We start from the raw sequence: 6,544 nt of genomic DNA, 5'->3' as shown, positions 1-6,544 counted from the left end.
TGATAACCTGGCAACGCATAGTGTATTTTGATTTGCGTTGCTATTTAACAGTCAATAGATTATAAGTCCTATAGCAGATTGCCGAAAACATTTAACCTGACTGAAGACCAAATTTACGCAGCCCTTCCAGAATACAAATTTGGATTTCCTTCCGTCCCCTTTTTTCTCCTACACCACTTGAAAGTTTCAACTCCATCCTTCGAGCTGTTTCTAAGTTATTGCAGATAATTCTTTTTGATAGCCTGGATGCACATGGTCTCTTTTAATTTATCTTCTCCCGCAAGTCACATTTCAATGTTCACTTGCTCAACTTACAGTCCCTGTTATTTTTAACTTGATATCTGAAGTCGTTTCCTGAATATTGAAGATACTATTTTGATAATCTGTTAATGCATAGTGTCTGGTTACTATGCATTAAGTACGTTGTTACTTAACTCTGCATAGATTTCAAACCCTAGAGCAGTTTATAGCACAAAGACGTTTTCGGGATTACAAAAAAATGGTTTAATACCTCCCCCCCTTCCAATATAATATTTGAAATCCTCTTACTCCACCCTCCCTCATCCTTTCTTCAGCAGTATCTAAAACTTTCAAATTCATCCCCCAAGCCGTTCTTAAGATATCTCAGATATGGTATTTCGATGACCTGGAAAGACATAGTGTCTTTGGCTTAACTCTGCCCCCGCCCCCCAAGTCAGAATTTAAGGTCCGATTGCCCCCTCCCCTTCTTAGAAACCCTCCAAGCTTTAACAAGCTGTTCCCAAGAAATTGCAGATACAAAATTTTGGTAGCATGGTAACGCATAGGATCTTTTATCTTACCTCGCTACTTGATATGTGTTCACTATACGTTCTATAGAAGCTTAATAGCACAAATACGTCTTCATAGATTCAGACAATTTTTTTAGTCGTATTCCCTACCGTCAACATAATGAGGTAGACAGGGCTGGTTATCCTCCGTTCACTTTTAGGTTATAACAAGGGCACTAGAACCTCCAATTTTCAATTGAATGAGCCACCTCCAAAGTTTAAACGATCACCCCCTTCCATAAGAAGTGGCCGGGAAAAAAACACATTGATACACTGCAGGCTTATGGCTCTTTACTTAAACAGTTCTACTGCGCTGCGTCTGGTTGCTAAGTGCCTGTAGCTCCAGGGATAACTCGTTTATAGATTTATTTGTACACTATTATACAACAAAGCTGCAAAAATCAAAAATCAAAAGCCCAGCTGCAAGCTTGACTAACTTAGGTAGTGGAACACAACACTCTCGATCTCGAAGACATAGGTAGGAGCTGATAGTAAGGGTTTCTTAAATCGTTTCAACTAAAATGTTGAGAATAGATTCCTTAGTTTTTGCGTAAAAGGTGAATTTGTGGAAAAAATTGATATTATATAAAGTGACTATTTTACTTGAGCGGATGTATAAAAATTTGACTAAATGGGAGGTGAGGATTTTTTTTTTTGGAAAACCCTTGTTTTACGGGTAATTTTTGAAAGTCTACCAAACTTTGTCCTACATTCGGCGACCGATTTGAAACTTTAAGGGAAACATTTGCCGAGATGAATGGGGGGGGAGGGGTAGGTGACTCTAAATTTTGTACGGAGGGGGGGGGCAGAAAAGCCATTATCTCTCTTAAATCCTCACACAAGAGCATAGGCTACATCATTGCTAGTATAGTAATAAATTATCTACGCACAAAAAATTAGATTTTTTTTAACGACTCGTTTCCTAGAAAAGGGGGCCTTAAACATTACGTTGAAGTTCTTCACCTCCTCCCTAAGTATCTTCTGATAGTTTTCCCTTAGATTTTTAAGCTTTGAAAACATGTTTATAGCATACCTGTGTCCCAGGAAGATAGTTCGTTCCATTTCAAGTGCATTTCTTGAATATCCCTTTCGCTTCGAGCCCTTATTAACATTTTGCCCTGTTCTTTGGCCAGGTTAACCAACGATTTCAGCAAACGTTTGTCCCAATTCATCTAGAAGAATTTCGACATGACACATTTTCATATATATATATATATATATATATATATATATATATATATATATATATATATATATATATATATATATATATATATATATATATATATATATATATATATATATATATATATATATATATATATATATATATATATAATTTAATTATTCTTTGGTTTTTTATTTTTCAAAGTATGGAATACTTTATTTATTCTATTTTTGGTATCGACTATTTTTTTTAATCATTTGACAAAATATAAAAACAATACCGAAATATTATTGCTTGTCTTAATAAAGCTGTACTGTTGGTATCTGTTAGGAAATGATCGTAAGTCTTTGCTTTTGTTTTTTGTCTATGTTTTCTTCATGCAACTTATGTTTGATACAATCTAAAACTAATGAATTAAAGATTGTGAATTTTGTACATAAACTGTAATTATAACGTAAGAAACGTGGGTTAATCGTTTTTTTTTTTGTAAATAAAAAAAAAGAAAAAGTTCTTAAAATTTCTATCAAAATGGCGTAATCCATTTGCGACGATGTGCGAGGACCGAAGGTCCAAGCTTCGTGAAGACCGCAGGACGGAGCTCCTTACGATCTTGCCCGAGCAAATTAGATTTTTAAATTTACCCTTTTAAAGTCATGTATTTTTCTTTTTTTTTGTCTCCTCGTATTTGTTTACGTAACTTTTTTTTGTTATGCAGCATCTAATATCCACCTTTGTCGCTAAAGCTTACAAACAATGAAAACATTGAAAACATAACAAAAAAAATATTTTTTTGAAAATCGTCAAGGGTTTTCTAGCTGAATTAGACAAATTTTGATACTCTGAGTCTAAAATTGCCTTGGTTTTGCTCAATTAGGTCAGAATTTTCTGCTACAGAAACTTTCAAAAAATTTATTTTGCGTAAAAAAAATAATAATTCTGCGGATCATCAGCTGAGGAACCCCTGACGAGTTTTTCTGTTTTCCTCAAGAAATAACAGTCAACGTGCCAGAATTCAGTTTTATTTACTACATCAAATTTGATGAGCACAATTCATAATATTGGTAAAAGAATGAGCGTTATATGGCACAAAATTTTAAAGTTTACGCTATAAATCAGTATTTCTTCGATTTCTGTGTGTGAGCAGCTGCTGGGTTGTCTCTCTTCAGTGATCGTCAGTAGTCCACCATCATGACTGCATCCCAACTTCCCTGTTACCTATCCTTCATTAGGGGCATGTCCTGATGGAACCTTTCTCCCTGCTCGTCGCTCACTGCCCCAAGATTTTCAGGAGACTTTTTCATGTGTGAGAACAGGAAGTACATCTTCATACTCATTAAACACCAAAGTTTCTAGAAGGTCTCTATCATGCTGCTGACGAGGCGTGGTTTGCTGCCTTCGTATTCCCAAGCAAGTTGTTCAACACCTGCAAAACTGATTTCCTTGCAGCATACTCCGGTGTGTTAATTATATTTTCTAACTCTGTGTCCTTTATGAGCTGCCGTATCTGTGGGCAATCAAAAATGACGGCCTTCAGCTTCTCAATAGTCAGTCGAGGAAAGGCTCGGCACAGGTAATTGAAGCACCTCCCATCCTTGTCCAGAGTGTGCGTGAACTGCTTTATCAAGCCAAGCTTCATGTGTAGAGGTGGGATCAATATTTTCTCCCGGTCAATGAGAGGTTTGTTTATGATGTTTATTGCCCCAGGTACTAACTTCTCTGGCACTGGCACACATTCTTTATGTAGTTCTGGGATCTGTTTTAACTGTCCCAAATAGGCTACATGTAAAGCATGGGTACTTGGTGAACACGTACTACTGACCAAGTAGAAAGTTTACCACCTTGAAGTCGATACAGATGATCCAATGGTGCTGTTCATATTGGATTTTGTCAAGCACGTACTTACTGCTTAATATTTTTTTTTGAGAGCTGTGGAGTGCACAAGAGGGATTGAAGCAAAATGGTTCCCGTTGTGGATGAGAACACACTTCAAAGAGAACTTGTTGCTGACAATGAAGAGTTGCCAATCTCTCAGGTCGTATTGAGAAGCACCAAGTTTACCAAGAAGACTGGCAACGCCTCGGCATTACACGAGGTAATTCTCCAGATAGATTTAAAGAGCCCAGTTAAAGATAGGAATGGGGTTGCAATTAGTGATAAGGAAAAAACTATAGAGAAATGAGCCAAATATTTTGAGAGTTTGCTCAACTGAGATAGGGTTGCAAGGAAAGATATAAAGGAACATGAAAGAATTTGTACAGCCTCGACCGTGAAAGAAGATTTGCTTCATAAGAAAGAATTGATAACAATACTAAAAGGACTAAAAAACAATAAGGCTCCAGGTGCTGATAGGTTCATAAATGAGTTTCTTAAATATGGTGGCTCTGAGGTTAGAAATAAGTTACTGAAGATTATGAATATTATTTTTGAAGAGGGGGAAGCACCAAACGATTTTACAAAAACCTTAATTAAGCCACTTTATAAGATAGGCGATAAAATGAGTGTGGTAACTATCGAGGGATTAGTCTGGTCTCTTTAGATAGTAAATTACTTAGTAATATGATACTTTTTAGACTGAGAAATGCCGTAGACAAAGCTTTAAGAGAAGAACAGTGCGGTTTTAGAAAAGGTAGAGGATATGTCAAACAAATTTTCACTCTTAGGTTAATAATTGAGAAATGCCTGAGTTTTCCAAAACCTTTGGTCCTCAGTTTTATAGATTATAAGCAACCGTTCGATTCTGTTGATAGAATTGCTTTAGTAAAGGTTTTATCCTTGTATGGTATACCAAACAAATACATTAAAGTGATTAGTGCTATGTACGAGAATAACGGTGTTATGGACAAGGTAGGAAACGAGGTTCTCAGCTGGTCTCGTATTAAATCGGGAGTTAGGTAGGGTAGTGCTCTATCCCCCTTCATAGGCATCATTTTGATGGACTTCCTCTTAAGAAGCACAGGAAAGGCAATGGGAGACCACGGAATCAAATGGGAAGGAAAAAGTCTCCTGGACTTAGACTATGCTGATATTTAAGCATCCTAGATGAAAGTGTGAGCAAACTGAATGAAGTTTTAGATGTTTTGCGAGTTCAGGGTGCTAGAGTATGTTTAAAAGTTAATGTTAAGAAGACGAAGTAACTAGGGTTATGAATAAGTGAAGATGAAAATGTGACGTTGGGTAATGAAAAGATTGATCAAGTGGGCAGCTACACTTACCTTGGTAGTATTATTAGTAAAGATTGTAGGAGTAGTGAAAATGTTAAAAGTAGTATAGCCAAGGCTCAGGGTGTTTTTTCAAAGTTAAAAAAAGTTTGGAATAATAGGAAGATAGGTCTGCAAACTAAGATTAGAATATTAGAAGCTACAGTGATGGCAGTGGTCAAATATGGCTCTGAAGCATGGGCGCTCCGAAAAGCGGATTAAGATTTGCTAGATGTTTTCCAGAGAAATTGCTTACGGATTGTTCTGGGTAGTAGTAATCAATGTTATACTTTGCATGCCCCAATAGCAATCTCCATGTTATTTGCATGTCCCTATAGGAATTCCCTCCCATGCTATTTTAAGCGCTATGTCCCTTCCATTGTTATTCTATGGGACCTCTACACGTGATTAAACACGTTATGAAACTACGTTCTATTTGCTCATGCTCCGTTAGTACCATTCCAAACGAGTGAGGATTCCCCTCCTGTTCCTAAACATTGCAAAAAAGATAACAGTATGAATGGGGATTCCTCGCACAAATTTGTTTCAACTCCAAGTTTTTTTTCAACCAGAGTGTTTTTTTTCAAGCTGACACCTGTTTTTTAGGCAGCCAATCAGAGAACTGCTTAACAATTAGTCATTGAAACCCCGTATAAAATGTTCATGCATTGTAATTTAATTTTCATTATGTTTTAAAATATTGAACATAGTACACTGAATTTTATTAACTTTGAAAACAATGGATATTTCATTTGTCAATGTGAGCATAGTTTACTGAATTTCTTAGATAAAAAGCATGTATTTCCAGATAAAAAAAAATCTTTTTTCCAGTACATTCAAATTTCAGGGGGACTTTGCCCCCCTCCCCCCCCCCCCAACAATAAAAACCCATACAATAGTATACTCGTTAGAAAACGCAAAGAAAGCTTTTTTCCTCTATTTAAACAAAAACCACCCCCACCCTGCTCTGTAGAAATAGTTATTTCGTTAAAAAAAATGCCCTTTTTTCAGTTATCAAAAACCTTTTTCTGATCTAAATAGAAGCTTCTGTGTTACAAGAAACGGTCACTTTAGGAGAACAGGCTTCGGCACGTTCATGTTATCACAGAGATTAAAACCATATGTGTTTATAATTACAGAAAAGGGTTCTTTTTTGGAACCAAAATTTCAAACGTGTCGTATCTGAAAATAAAAGCTTGGTGATTAAGATGGGCATTGTCTAATTCTAGACGGAATTTCAGAATTGATAGGGGAGCAAGATCAAAAAAGGGGTAATTAGTGATTGGATAATTTTTAATGTTAAATCTCTGAATAAAATATTTTTGGAGAAATTATTTAAAAGATATAGTTTATTTATTCTAAAGATAATG

Source organism: Artemia sp. Qi Xiang Cuo, chromosome 5 (genome assembly GCF_049724085.1).
Source record: "Artemia sp. Qi Xiang Cuo chromosome 5, ASM4972408v1, whole genome shotgun sequence".
Taxonomy (NCBI): domain Eukaryota; kingdom Metazoa; phylum Arthropoda; class Branchiopoda; order Anostraca; family Artemiidae; genus Artemia; species Artemia sp. Qi Xiang Cuo.
This window is presented reverse-complemented; position numbering follows the sequence as displayed.